General features: G+C 53.6%; 1 protein-coding gene and 1 pseudogene across 1 annotated transcript in view; one reads left to right on the top strand and one right to left on the bottom strand.

Moving 5' to 3' along the window:
• The window catches only part of A4GALT (alpha 1,4-galactosyltransferase), a 13,030-nt gene extending 4,979 nt beyond the window's left edge, over positions 1-8,051 (bottom strand). The window contains 1 exon segment of the mRNA XM_015571952.1: positions 7,832-8,051. The gene's annotated coding sequence lies outside the window, so the exon portion shown is untranslated.
• Positions 8,052-8,497: 446 nt separating this feature from the next.
• The window catches only part of LOC102769272, a 17,425-nt pseudogene continuing 10,439 nt past the window's right edge, over positions 8,498-15,483 (top strand).

The following is a 15,483-nucleotide window of genomic DNA, read 5'->3' as shown; positions in this document are numbered from 1 at the left end:
TCAGAGGGGGAGGGAGGCCCCGGGAAGGGAAGGGAAGGGGCTCAGCCAAGGCCCCCAGCGGCGGAGGGGGCGCCTCCTGTCCCTCCTCGGCTGACCCGCACCCTCGGGGGCTTCCGAGAGGCGGCAGGAGGCAGACAGCTCGGACGTGTCACCCGGAAAACCGTGCCAGCGCAGGGACAGACCCTGGTCGGCTCCGGGGACAGCTTCCTGGGTGGAGTCTGGGGCTCAGCTCAGGCGCTGGTTTTCTCATCGCAGGACCCACGCCCGAGGTCAAGGTGTGGGCGGGCCCTGCTGCCTCTCACCTCTCGGGGCGGGGAGAGCGGTGCCTGCCACTTGCCGTGTCTGGGGGCCCTTGGCTCCTGAGCCCATAGCCGGGTCCCTCCAGCTTCCGCCTGTCCCCACGCGGCCTCTCCGCGGTCCCCGTCTCCCTCCTCTGTCTCCATCCCTGGGTGCATGGCCCACCTGGGCGCCCCGGCTCAGTCCTCATCTTTAAGGCACCAGCTGCAAAGACCCCTTCCCCCAACAGGTGGCATCCAGGGTGCAGGGGTTAGGACAGGACAGGAGGCCACGGACCACCCCCTGCGCCCCTCTGTGCCCTCCGGCGCCTCCGGGGCGCCTCGTGACGAAGGAAGCTGGGGCCTGGCCGGTGTGGCTCAGCGGCTGAGCACCGACCTGTGAGCCAGGAGGTCAGGGCTCGATTCCCATCAGGGCACATGTTTCTCTCTCCCTCTCCCTCTCCCTTCCTCTCTGAAACCAATAAAGACATATTTTTAAAAAGAAAAAGAAGGAAGCTTTGTTCTCAATCACAGCCGAGGACGGGGGAGCGGCGTTCCCAGGTCACGCCAGGGGTCGAGGGAGGCGTGAGCAGAGCCTGGGTCTGACTGGGGTCTGAGGTTTGCGGTCTCACCCGCTGTGCGTGGACGTCGGGGGAGGGGGGGTGGTGTCGGCTTCAAGGCTCCCCTCTGCAGAGCGCTCCCTCTGTGCCCCTCACTCTCGGTCACATTGCCAGAGCTCCTGCCAGGGCCCAGCCACAGACCTGTCCCCGTGGGAGAGCCACCTGCAGGGCCTGGGGGGGCAGGAGTGGGGGGGACACACAAGACCTGCCAGAGAAGAGCTGGTCCCACCGGAGCCCTGGCGCCCACACGGCCTCAGGTGTCGGTTTCCTACCCTGACCCACTGGACGCGGCTGTTCCCAGGATGGGGGCCTGAACTGGGTGGGCCTCCCTCCAGCCAAGGGCAGTTTCCCCCAGGGGACAAGTACCCCCCAGGAAGGTGCTGGCTGGCCCTGCCACGGAGACAAACGCCTCACACCCCCACCAGCAGGAACACCCGGCACGGCTGCAGCCAGGATCACAGGGGCAGAGGGGACAGCGGCATCCACTGTGTTCAGTACCATATACTTTTATTGATTTCAGAGAGGAAGGGAGAGAGAGACAGAAGCCTCAACGCGAGAGAGACACATTGATCGGTTGCCTCCCACACGCACCCGAACCAGGGCCAGGGACTGAAACCACAAGGAAGGTATGTGCCCCTGACGGGAACCAAACCTGGGGCCCTTCAGTCCTGGGGCCAATGCTCTACCCACTGAGCTACACCGGCCAGGGCAGCCTGCCCCCTGAACCGTGGGGCTCTGAGAGGCCAAAGGGGAGTGGATCCAGAGGCCCATCTTTTATTTCTTTCTCTCTTTTTTTAAAGGGCCACCTTTTAAAGGAACTATTCATTCCCATAAAAACAGAGGAAGAGCCTGTCAGCGGAGAAACCTCTCTCCCAGTTTCCACCAAGACTTCCTGTTGACAGCTGCTCCAGGGAAAGTCAACCGATTCAAATACAGAAGAAAAAACTGTTAGGGAACAAACGCAGCAGCCATGCAGAGACGCCATATTGGCGCACGACAAAGAAAATTCTAACCCATAATCACAACATGAATTTAAAAAAACCTCGAAGGAAGACCAAAGGGCAGAACTACAAGAACTGGAGAAGAAATGGAGAGGCCGCCTGAGCCATGAGGGCGACCTGTGAGAACCGACAGGTCTCAGGAAGGAACCGAGAGGAAAGGACAAGTGCATTTCAGAAGTGAGGACCAAACTGCGAGAAATACAAGGGAGAGCGCACTCCGTGCGAAGTAGAGCAAGAAACTGTAGAGATTAACGTAGGAAAACTGAACGAAAACCGAGCGGCAATAGTCACGGAGATCAAAGAATTCAGAAAGAAAGACAGATCGGAGAGGCCACGATGGCGTACCTGGAGTTTCCAGAGAAGAAAACTCTTTAAAAAATATTTTTATTGATTTCAGGGAGGAAGGGAGAGGGAGAGGGAGAGGGAGGTAGAAACATCAATGATATGAAAGAAAGAGAATCATTGATTGGCTATCCCCTGCATGCCCCCTACTGGGGATCGAGCCCACAACGGATCCCCAGGTTTGATTCTGGCCAAGGGCTTGTACCTTGGTTGCAGGCACATCCCCAGTAGGGGTGTGCAGGAGGCAGCTGATCGATGTTTCACTCTCTATCCCTCTCCTTTCCTTTCTGTCAAAAATCAATTAAAAAAAAAAAGAAACATCAATGATGAGAGAGAACCACTGATCAGCTGCCTCCTGCACACCCCACACTGGGGATCAAGACCACAACCTGGGCCTGTGCCCCGACTGGGAATCAAACCCTGACCTCCTGGTTCATAGGTCAACGCTCAACCACCGGGCCAGGCCGGCCCGGCATAAGGAAGAAAACTCAACTGAACAGAAGAAATATTTAAAACTGGAACGCAGGAGAACTTTCCTGACATGCGGAAGTCTGGTTTTATGAGGTGAAATGGGACACTATGACCCAGCGGGTGTGGCTCAGTGGCTGAGCAGCGGCCTATGAACCAGGAGGTCACGGTGTGATTTCCGGTCGGGGTACATGCTGGCATGTGGGCCCCGTCCCCGGTGGGGGGCGTGCAGGAGGCAGTCGGTCAACGATTCTCTCTCACCATTGATGTTCCTATCTGTCTCCCATCTCCCTTCCTTTCTCTCTAAAAGTCAATAAAACATATTTAAAAACCAGTATTGCTCACAGAAGAGAAGCAATAGATAGTGTCGAAAGAAAAAACTAGGAATATTATGTACACATAAATGTAATTGTAACCACTAGAACCAACATACAAGCTTTCCTGAATATCAGAAGGGCTGTAGTGTTTTTAAAAGTGAAGAAAACAGACCGCACTGGAAAGAAGAATACAACCTTCCCACGTGCACGAAGATACATGTATGTACACACACCACAAGATGCCAGGAAGAAGGCCAAAGACATCTGCCATATCAATAAGTAACTCACTGATCTTTAAGGAAGTTTTTTTCGTTAAGATCCCAAGCAAAACCCAACTTGATCCTGCATTCAAGAGACAACCACCAAACCAAGCGCTTCAGAATGGTTAAAAGGAAAAGGATGAGCAAAGGCATGAAGACAAATACAGACAAAAACAGAGCGGCCCTGGCTGGGTGGCTCGTTTGGTTAGAGTGTCGTCCCCATACCCCAAGGTTGTGGGTTCGGTCCCAGGTCAGGGCACAAACAAGCATCAACCACGGAATGCACAAGAAAGTGGAGCAACAACACTTGATGTGTCTCTCTCTCTTCCTCTTTCTCAAAATCAATTTTAAAACATTTTTTTAAAACATCTAGGGCCGTAATCTTAATGTCAGACAATGAGAATTCAAACCAAACATCACCCAGGGAGCCAAAGAAGGGCCATTGATAATGCCAAATGGTACAACTGGCAAGGCACCTAACAACAGGGCAGCCATGTTCAGGAAGATGTGGCGGGGTTCTAGGACAGACAGACAAAACGCGCTCGTAAGAGATTTCAATTCGCCTCTCAGCCCAAGGAACGGAAAGAAGATCAAACATCAATATGAGTTCAAAAGGCCTCAATAAAACCATCATTCAAGTACAACCACATATCAAACTCTCTATGCTAATAATAGATGATGCACTTTTTAAGAACCGATAGGGCATTCATGAAAACTGAAAAACTCAAGAACATCCAAAAGTACAAAAAAGACAGATTATTTTATGACCACAAGGTCATAAATGCCTGGAAATTAATTTAAAAGTCCAGAAACTGGGGGGCGGGGGGGTGGGGGGGGAGACAACAACCTCTCTTGAACAATTCTTAAATCAAAAGGGAAATACAAACTGAATTTGCAGGATTTCCATAAAATAATGACAATCAAAACAGCATGACTCTTATTCTACGGGACAGAGCTGCAGCAGTCAGGTAAGTGTTTATAGTCCCCAGTACATGTAATAATTACCACAGAACAGGTAAAAACATTAGAAAAAGAATCATAAAATGAACAGAAAGAATGAGGGAAGAATTGCTGGGGTCCAACCCCAGCAGGTCCAGGGGTCCCCAAAGGTGTGGACGGAGTCGGCGAAGACTATCCACCCTCTTCCTACGGTGGAGTCCTATCCGTCCCGAGTGCGGGGTGCTTACCTAAGGGTCCCTGTTCGGGTGCCATATGCTGGGGTCCAACCCCACCAGGTCCAGGGGTCCCCAAAGGTGTGGACGGAGTCGGCGAAGAAGGAATGACACGGAGACAGCATTCAGTTGATCAGCAGCCTTGCCAGGATCTCTAGCCACAATCTCCAGCCAAGTACTGTGTCCATGTTCTCTTGCGGCAGTTCCAGGGAGTAAAGATTATGTAGCTTAAGCATGATTGTTCGTAGTTAAAGTGATTAATTGCCCGCCTGGCACTTAGTGAAGAGGTTTTATTCCCTCCCTAACGTCAGGGGAAAATCTCTACCTGGGGAAACAACCTTTCTCGGAGAGGTGACCTTGGTTAAAACACATAGTGCCAAGAAGGTGAGCAAATATATTAGGAACAGTATGCCATATATGCCAGGTCCCTTGAAACAGCAAGGATGGACCGGCTCCCGGCAAAGAATTAGTGACGATTAAAGCAGAAACAAATTTGAAAAACAGATAAGCCTCCTAAGAAATATGGCAAAAAGCTGGCTCTTTGGGACAAAGTTAAATAAAATATATAAACCACCATTAAACCTAATTAAAAAAACAAGGGATGGGGAGGAAAGCCACTTGGGAAAGTAGCCAAAGAGGGAGAGGAAAACACTGCAATCAGGATAGTACTTTGCAAATAAAATTTAAAACCTAAAAAAAAAACAATTTCTAGACAAATATAATAAATCAGGACTGTTCCTGGAAGAGACAGATCATCCAGACAGACCAACTTGAACATAAGAAAAATAGAATTATAAAAGAGCATTAAAACCAAAAGCGCCAGCCCTGACTGGTGTGGCTAAGTTGGCTGGGCACCCTTCCATGCACCAAGAGGCCATGGTTCTATTCCTGGTCAGGGCTCATGCCCGGGTTGCAGTCTCAATCCTCAGTAGGGGGCGTGCAGGAGGCAGCTGATCCATCTATCTTTCTCTCTCTCTCTCTTTCTCCCCCCCTACCCCTCTCGTCTTTCCCTCTCTAAAATCAATAAAAACATATTAAAAAAACAAAAGCACCAAAGCAAGATATTTTTAGAGAAAATTTCTAGCAAACTCTTAAAGGACAGAAACCTAATGTTTTTTACAGTGTTTCGCAGCAAAATACGAGAGAAAACTTCAAAAAACGTTTGAAGTATAACAGATATGGAAACCCGAAAAAGATTTCATAAGGTACCCCATTGCCCAATATCACTTATGAATATTACTGTAATAATCCTAAATAAAACACATTGAATAAAATTCAGCAGCATGTTAAAGTAATAAAATATCAAAACTGCCCTGGCTGTTTGGCTCAGTGGATAGAGCGTCAGCCTGTGGACTGAAGGGTCCCGGGTTTGATTCTGGTCAAGGGCACATGCCGGGGTTGGGGGTTCAATCCCTAGTAGGGAGCACACAGGAGGCAGCCAATCAATGATTCTCTCTCATCACTAATGCTTCTCTCCCTCCCTTCTTCTCTGCAATCAATAAAAATACATTAAAAAAAAAAGAATGCTGAAACATGGTAAATCACTAATGCTTCTCTCCCTCCCTTCTTCTCTGCAATCAATAAAAATACATTAAAAAAAAAGAATGCTGAAACATGGTAACACACACACACACACACACACACACACACAAATATAAACAAGCAGAAGCAGAAGTTGTAATGGAAGAGAAGACCCGACTGATGACAACCATCGCTACAGGACTCAGGGTTCAACTTCACAAAAGATGTTCAAAATCTGCGAGCAAACATGGAAAGTCCCCGAAAGGCACAAAATAAACTCGAACGAGTGGAACGGCAAACCACGGGTCTGGGGTGGATGACGCAGCTTCAGAAAGATGCCGCGTTTCCCTAAGCCACCGTATAAACTGCATGCGATCGAGAGTTCATGCAGAAAAGTGGGCAAGCGAGAACGTACAGGAAAAGTCTGAGAAGGGGGCACAGGCGAGGAAGGACCGCCTTCTAGACTGAGAATCGCCCCGGACAGCTTCCGTGATTAACACAACAGCGTCATCCAACCGCCCAATGGGCGGCGAAACCAAAGAAATCACAGCCGTCCTGCGGCACCAGCCCGGCCGGCCAGGCGGCATCGCCCATCAGTTCGGCAGGCGGAGCTTTCCACACGGACGTTGGCAACTGGGGTAGCTTCTAGTCTAGAGCAAGCATGTCAAACTCACGCATGTGGCCCACAACAAATATTTTTGCAGCCCAGCCAATATAGCGGTATGTAAGAAACGTTTTAATAAAAATGTCATAACTTAATTTTTACAGTATCCTGTTGTATATAATTATCAATAACGAACTACAACATTCGCCAATGACTGATTAATCGTGTCGCATTCATTTCTCTTACACGCCTTACGTGCAGGCGCACCATTTCTCTCCACTAATACCAGCAGCAAATGTTCTAGCGGCCGACGGCCACGTCATTAGTCTTGGACTGACTTTGGTGTGCACAACAGGAAACATTTCACTTTCAGAGAACAAGAAAAGTAGGTTTATTTGCGTGACGCTTATTCATTTGGGCAGTAATTCAGTGTCTGGTAAGTTCATGTTCAAGGAAAAATATTAATTTGTATTAAAACGTTCTATTATTTTATGTTAACGATGACTCACTTATTTCAGCCCTTTGTACTCAGCATGTCTCTATCAAAATAAACCTACGTTTCTATGAAAATTAAAGCTTTGTGTGTGTGTGTGTGTGGCCCACGTACACTTAAACCTTGTTTATTTGGCCTGTGTTAGCCTTTGAGTTTGTCATGCCTGTTCTAGAGGGAACAAGAACAAGTTGAGTTCTGCGGAGGGAAGGCGGGGGGGTGGGGAGGAGGTAGTCAACCGAAGACCCTGTGTGCATATAAACATAACCCGCGGACCCAGACAATGGGGTGGTGAAGACCTGGGGCGGGGTGGGCTAGAGGGGGTCAGTGGGGGAAAAAGGGGAACATATGTAGTACTTTCAGCAACGAAGATTTAAAAAAAAATTAAAACCTCCACTCATATTCCACCCCCCACCCCCCGACAAAAAAGCACAAGCCAAGTTCATACCTCAGAACACGCCCCAGGATAAAATCCCAATAAAACCCATAGAACTTTAGAACAAAAAGATGGGTGAATTCCTTTATAACCTTAGAGTTGGCAAAGATTTCTGCATTATGTGTGGAATCCAGAAGCCATGAAAGAAAACATGCATGAACTTGACTCCTTGAAAAAACAAACTTCTCCTCGTCCTGCCCCCCAAATACCAGCACGGAAGTCAAACCCCCACACCCAAAACATGACCCTCACACCCGCAAGCAGGACCGAGGATTTTTTTGTGAGCCGGAGACAGGCACACGGACACGCAGGCAGCATCGCTCACCTGCGGGCGCGGCAGAAGGCCAGAACCTTGGCACGTTCTCCCCGCGGGGAGGGAGCCGGGCCTCACACGGCTGGTGGGCAGCTCGGTGCCGCTCCGGCGGCCAGGGCACGGGAGCCCCACCGATCAAAGTTACCCGCAGTCGCCCTTCATCACGCAATCCTGCTCTGTGACCTTAGCCGACAGAGGAGTGATGTTTGTCCAGGTCACAGATCTGTTTGCAATTGCCAGCGATTAGAAACTGCCTCAAGGTCTTTCCTGAGGGGACTGACTAAATACACAGTGACACACGGACAGCCCGGGACACAGTGTCAGCTGGCAGGGACCAAGGCTGCTCTTAGTCCCACGTGGCGAGCACAGGCCCCAGCACACGCACGCGTGCACACACACTCACTTTGTGCATTCTCACCTAAGGATGTTTTCCTATTGGTTTTTAGAGAAAGTGAGAGGGAGAGGGAGAGGGAGGGAGAGAGAAACATCGATGTGAGACAGACACATCGATTGGTTGCCTCTTGCACATGCTCTGACCAGGGCCGGGGATTGAGCCTGCCACTGAGGTACGTGCCCTTGACCAGAATCGAACCCAAGACCGTTCAGTTCATGGGCCGACGCTCTAGCCACTGAGCCAAACCTAGAGCGCACATACGTATTTTCTAAATGAATAAGGACATGACCCCGAAACTGCCCCCAAAGCCAGGATCCACTGTGGCCACGGACCCGGGGGAGGCCTTTGGCAACCTGGATACCGTGAGCGACGCAGGTCACAGCTGTGTCACTGGCTTGTCCTGCCTCACGGTCTGAGGCTACAAATACAGCCGCCGCCTGGGACTCTTCCTACGAAAGCACCTGCGGACTCACCGGCCCCAAGAGAGAAAGGTGACCTTCCCGCCTTCCCAGGCTGCACAGGCAGGGACAGGAGGCAAGACAGCACCCAGGTCCGCCCACCAGAGCTCAGACCCTCCTCCCTCCCCCGAGGCCATGCCCTCCCCTGCTCACTCCAGCTCTGGCCCGGAGGCTGGACTGCCGGTCCGCTGCCTGGGGTGGGCGTCTCGGGGTCAGCAGGACATCACCCTCCCTGAGCTTCAGGGAGCAGTAGGTCACGGGGAGCCCGGACTCCCACTGCTTGCTCCGGGCATGTGCAAACACACACACACACACCACACACACACACACACACACACACACACACACGCACCGGGACCTCCTGGCGTGCCAGGGTGGCCAGTGGGGCCGGGCTTCCCGGACCGGTCACTTGCTGTGCCAGATCACAGAGGCGCTCGAGCAGGGAGAACTCCAGATCAGATAAAATCGTGTTTGGCCAATGAAACGCCACGGCAGAGGCACCTGGACATTCTGGCCTGAACCAGGAGTCCCCAGTTCACTCCCCCGGGGAGCACGTTCCCAGGCTGCCTCGCCTTCTCCTGTTTTCCTGTTAGTATTAAAGCAAAGAGCAATGGGCAGCGAGAGAGGGCCGCCCCACCTCCCGCCCAAACACGCACGCACAGCACTGCCAATCGGGGGGACTCATTATATATATATTTTAAATTGTTTTCAGAGAGGGAGAGGGAAATAGAAACATTAATAATGAGAATCACTGGTTGGCGGCCTCCTGCACGCCCCCTACTGGGGACTGAGCCTGCAACCTGGGCCTGTGCCCTGACCGGAATCAAACCAGTGACCTCCTGGTTCATAGGTAGATGCTCAACCCCCGAGCCACACTGGCCAGGCTCTTTTTTTTTTTTTTTTTAATTTTTTTAATTTAAAAAAACAATTTCTTGTTTCGGTGCGGACTGCTCTATAGACGGGAATGAGCGTGTCCATGCGGCCGCCTCCTTTGTAAAGGACGCTGTGCTGACTGTTCACGGTCTCGCTCACTGGGTCTTGCCCGAGCGAGGGGCCTGGCTTCCGTCTGCCCACACTTGCTGTGCGATCTCACTCAGAGCCTGCCCCCCCACCCAACTCTGAGCTCCAGTTCTCCATCGGTGACATGCAGAACTTGGAAAGGACAGTGCCCACAGACTCCTCTAGGAAGACTTTCCGGACCTGTCTCTGGCCCCGGCTCTGTCCACCCCGCCAGAGCCCGTCACCACTGGCATCTTTGGACAGGGCACCTCCGGGCCACCTGCCCCGGGGCCAGGCGAACAGCACAGACAGATGACGAGGCCAGGGGGACGGTCACGCACGGATACGAGCATCCTTGCTCAACCTGATGTAAAACATCATCTTGGGGGGCGGGGGGGAGATCAACCAAAGGACTTGTATGCATGCATACAAGCATAACCAATGGACACAAGACACTGGGGGGTAGGGGAGGCCGGGGGAAGGTCAAGGGGGGAAAAAGGAGACATTTGTAATACTTTAAGCAATAAAACAAAATTAAAAAACAAAAAACCCCACAACACATCATCTTGGAAAGAGATTGCTCAAGCCCTTGGCATCACTCCCAGCACCTCGATCATTCACGCAGCAAATGCTTGACCACCTACTATGTGCCAGGCCCCACACCAAGTGGACAAATGGAAATACACACAGCAGTGAACAAATCGGACAGGGTCTTTGGCTTCGTTCACGGAGCTGACATTGTAGTGGGGGAACAAGAACAAGTGAAGAAATCTCTCAGGTGGTGAGACAAGCTACAGAGAAAAAGGCAGCAGGGAAACTGGGCTGGGAGGACTGTGGGCGGGAGTGAAGGGGGCTTTATACAGAACGGTTAGGGATAGTCTCTCTGAGAAGCTGACATTTGTGCAAACCTTGGGGGTGCCTGGGGGGAAGTGCAAAGGCCCTGGGGCCATGTGCCCAGAAGGTGTTGATGGAACATCAGGGTGAGCAAGGCAGAGAAGGGGGATACCAGGAGAGGAGGGCAGAGAGATAACAGGAAGCTGGGTCTTGGGGGCCCTGGGGCCACTGGAAGGACTTGCCTCTCTGATTGGGAGGAGGTGCCGCTGGGAGACCCTGAGGAGGAAAGGCTATAGTGCGATTTAGATCTTAGAGATCTTTCCTGCCTGGCTGCCATTTGAGACTCGACCACAGAGGACATGTGGCAACAAGAAAGCAGTCACGAGGCCACTGTGATAAACCAGGAGAGCGAGGTGCAGGGCAGGGGGGCAGAGGGAGGGCCTCTCATCACACAGACGCCCCCCCACACCCCTCCCTCTCCGCCAGCCCACGGCTTCCTGACCAGCCGCGCTGACCTCTGCTCTGCTGCTCAAACCAGGCTCTGGGGATTCCAGGTTTTTGCAATAAGCTCCTCCCTCTTCCCAAAATACCCCCCCGCCCCCACCCTGGCCCCCTGCCCAGGACCATCCAACCACAGTCCAGAGGAAGAGCTCGCCATCGGCCAAAACCAAAGCAGGCACCCCGGCCCACCACGCCGCTAGCACTGCAGCCCCACTTTACAAATGAGAAGACGAAGGTGCAGAGGAAGGGGACCGTCTCAAGGCTAATCTGTGAGAGGCAGGGTTGTCTGCTCCCAAGCCTCAGACCCTCCTTCTCCAGGAGTCTCTCCTGACCTGTGTGAGCAGAGCAGCCACCTCCAGGAAGCCACCTGGATTGCAGCACAGCTCCCACCAAGGCTGTGGACTGGGCACATGCCTGGGTTGCAGGCCGTGCAGGAGGCAGCCCATCGATGATTCTCTCTCATCACTGATGTTTCTATCTTTCTCTCCCTTCCCTTCCTCTCTGAGATCAATAAAAATATATATTTTTTAAAATGAGTGGGTGAGTGAGCAGCCCGACCCCTAAACCCTGAGCCTTACCCACAGCCTAGACCAGGGGGCAGACCCTCGAAGCCGCTGGGTGGGTCCTGAGGGAGTGACCAGGGTGAACCTGGCCTTGGAGTGAACTGGCAGCAGAGGAAAGCGGCCGCTGAGCCGGATGCTGCCCACCCAGCCGCAGACTAAATGACGCTGACCCGGGGAGGGCCTGGCACACGGTGGGTACCCATGCCCGAGCGAGGGGGGGATAAAGGAAAACCGTCCTGACACGCTCAGTGCCTCTGACAGTGACGGCAAAACCGTGAAAGGAAAACCAGCTCTGCTCCCGGCTCAGGGCCACCAGCTTCTAGGAATTCTCCGCGTCTGCAACGAGCAGTGTCCCCTTCTCTGGGTCCCTCCCTCCGCCCAGCTGCCTCCCAACCATAATAGGTAAGAAGAGCTGCCATTTGCCAAGAATCCACTAAAATGTGATGACGGTTTTCCTCCTGGCTGTGAGGATAATGGGCGGCTTTCGCTCTGTCCTCAGACCTTCGAGTCTTGTCTGTATTTGCACAACGTGACTACCCCAACTTTTAGCACAGCCAGTGGGGCTGCCTGTGCCCGGTCTTAATAGAGAGGTGCGTGCGAGTGTGGGGGGTCCAGGCACCGCCCTGCGTGACACCTCCTGCCTCGCTCTTTATCTTGAAGGCACTGGAGCCACGGAGACTGGAGGGAGGGCATGTGACAGCCCGTCTTCCTGTGGACTTGGTTGTAGTCTCTCTGGCTCTTTCTCGATGCCTGACACGGAGCCGCGCTCACCCAGAGCCCACACAGGTGACCCACAAAAGGCGACCCGGTACACGTGCCTTCTACACCTTGTTTATGTTTCATTTAACAAGATGCTGGCGCCCTGGCCGGTTTGGCTCAGTGGATAGAGCGTTGGCCTATGGACTGAAGGGTCCCGGGTTCCATTCTGGTCAAGGGCACGTACCTCAGTTGCAGGCTCCTCCCCGGCCCGGGCCCTGGTTGGGGCTCGTGCAGGAAGCAACCCATCCATGTGTTTCTCTCTCATCGATGTTTCTCTCTGGCTCTCCCTCTCCCTTCCACTCTCTCAAAATTAATGGAAACGTATCAGGTTGGGATTAACAACAACAACAAAACATCCAGTTCTCTCCAGTCTCGGGTGCCCCATCCTCTCGCCCGGGGAGGAGGCAGGTGGTCAAGTTAACACACACGGAAATCTCCCCGGAAGGTGAGGAGCTGCTGATCCAACAACACTGTGTTCCTAAGGGCTTATGGCACCGCCACCGGTCAACCTGGTTTTCATGCAAAACTGTGCTTAATTGTCCCAACTGCTCCGAGGAAACCAAGGCACCGCTGGGATTCGAACCCCCTTTGCAGGTAAGAGGAGTCTGCCTGTGCCCCAGCCCGTTCACCTGGGACCGCCCGGGGGCTGGGGGCCAAGTCTCACTGTGACAAAGGGCGCTCGACTCCAAGCCTCAGCTTTCTCATCCATGGAATGGGAGTGACAGCTCAGGGTGGCTGAGTGGGTTCAATGAGATCAGGTAGCGAGTGTCCGGCACCGACTGGGGGCTCAGTTGGTGGAAGCCTGCCCTCAGCTCAGGGGGTTGCCTTGGAGACCGTGGGAGGGAGCAAATGAAGCCAGGAGACACCGGGGGTGGGGGACCTCTCCCCGCTGTGTCTACATCCAGGCCAGTGGCTCCTGCTGTTTCTACTCCAGCCAGTTCCCACCATGGGAGGCCTGTCCACGGGCTCCGTGTTCGCCAGCTCAGACGTTGCCCAGGTGTGACACGCAGAGGCTGTGTGGCTTCTGGAGCTCCCGGTGGGCGAGAGTGGGCACCGAGAGGGTGTGCGGGCGCCCACCTGGAAAGGACGGGGGCTCTGCTAGGCCTGGGGTCCACTCGGCTTCTGCCCGAAGCCCCTGGACCCACGGGGGTCAGTCCAGAAAGAAGACAAGGGCAGAAGGAGAGGAAGGGACAGGCTCACCCAGTTGCGGACAGAGGAAGGCGGGTGCGCTTCCCCACAGCCATGAGGCACCAGGGCCAGAGGAAGGGTTCTCAAGGGCACCCAGCCCTGCCACGCATCAGCTGACTGGCCCTGAACACGGCGCTCCCCTCCCCCCGGGAATCTGTCAAAGGGGTGATAGCACCTGCTCTTCCCAGGGGAGCAGGGAGGGCCCGAGGGGAGCGGCCATTCTGGCGCAGGGAGCTGGGACTCAGGCCCAGAACCCCCCCCTCTTGACGCTTTCCGCCTCTCTAGGAAGATCAAAGCCATTTCATAAGGTGTCCTCCAGCCCCTGCCTCCAGGCCTCACCAGCTCAGGTCCCTCCGGACCAGGCCAGCCCCTCCTGCTCCCGCATCCCCTGGGACCTCGGTCCGTGTACCGTGTACCCGCCCTCCTTCTCCGCCGACCCCTCTTCTGGCTCTTTCCCACCAGCTCGTAAATGTCTCCTTTATTACAAAGCGCGCACACAGATCGAGCAGAACAAGCAAGAAAACATGTTCCTTAAACACACAGGCAGCAGCACAAATCAACGCCGAACCAGAACCTGGGAGCAGTCGTCGGCCAGAGAGACAAGAGGCAAGGAGCTCACTGATGAGCCCAAACAAGCGCCTCGTATACACCCAGAGGTCACGGTCCTGCACAGCCTCTGACGCAGGGATTCCGTTCCTAGGAAGTGACGGGACGCACACCGCGGCCCCGAAGCTCGTCCCGCCAGAGCGCCAGCTGCTCTAGGGGCGGCCCTCCTGGAGGCGCCTATGCCCCGGACGGACAGACGGACAGACAGACGAACGCTGGGACAGCCAGCGGCATATGCATTTACGCATGCATTCAGGGCAAGCACCACATATAAACACTCCACATGTCCCGAGACCCATTAACTGGATATAACGTAACAATATGTAAGTGTTGAAAACATAAAAAACAATGTTGAGAGCGGGGAGGAGTTTGAAACATTTATAGAGCCAAGACACTCCAATATGCCTGGCAAGAGGGGCAAATTGTAACAATCATTATCCACCATCTCCAAGTGACGCAACTATGGAGGTGGTCCTCCTACTTCTGTTACTTCATTCCTTCAAGCCCATTTGGCGAGCACCTCCGATGGGCTGGGCTGGGCGCCGGCAGCACCGTGCCAGGAGGAAGTGCATTCCGGAGGGCACAGGGGGCAGAGCTGGGTGGACAGGTCGCAAGCATAGCCCTCCACCCCACCCGCAGGAGACAGAACCCGGAGGGGCAGCCGCTGGGGGGGGGGGGGTACACGAGGGGAAGAGCTGTTTCCACATTTCAAGCTTCCTTTTTTAAAAAAATATATTTTTATTGATGTCAGAAAGGAAGGGAGAGGGTGAGAGAGAGAGAGAAACATCAATGTTGAGAGAGAATCATGGATCGGCTGACTCCTGCACGCCCCCTCCTGGTGATCGAGCTGGCAACCCCGGGCATGTACCCTCGACCAGAATCGAACCCGGGACCTTCCAGTCTGCAGGTCGACACTCTATCCACTGACCCAACCTAGCCAGGGCTGGAGTTTTAATGAACTCTCCCAGGGCCACGTGGCTCACACCTGGGTGCACACACGCTGACCGCCGATGGACCCGACTCCTGAGTGGGAGCTGTTTTACGGCTAAGTGATCCAGGGTTGTTCCAAGGCACGTTTCACAAGTGGGGCAATGCTTCGGCCACATTTTTTAAACTTAAACTATATAGGTAGGTACATTGTTATTAACTTAATTAGGGGACTCCTAAGGCTTAGGAAGAGCCACACTCAAGGGGCCAAAGAGCCACGTGTGGCTCTCGAGCCGCCGTTTGCCGACCACGGGGCTAGGCAATGCTTCCCTTTCTCGTCTGCCCCTTCTCTCAGTCCCAGGCAGCCACCTCCTCTCACCCGGCCTGGTCCCAACACAGACCTTGGCGGGCGGCGGGGGGGGGGTGTTACCTCTC

Source organism: Myotis davidii, unplaced genomic scaffold (assembly GCF_000327345.1).
Source record: "Myotis davidii unplaced genomic scaffold, ASM32734v1 scaffold428, whole genome shotgun sequence".
Taxonomy (NCBI): Eukaryota; Metazoa; Chordata; class Mammalia; order Chiroptera; family Vespertilionidae; genus Myotis; species Myotis davidii.
This window is presented reverse-complemented; position numbering and strand designations above follow the sequence as displayed.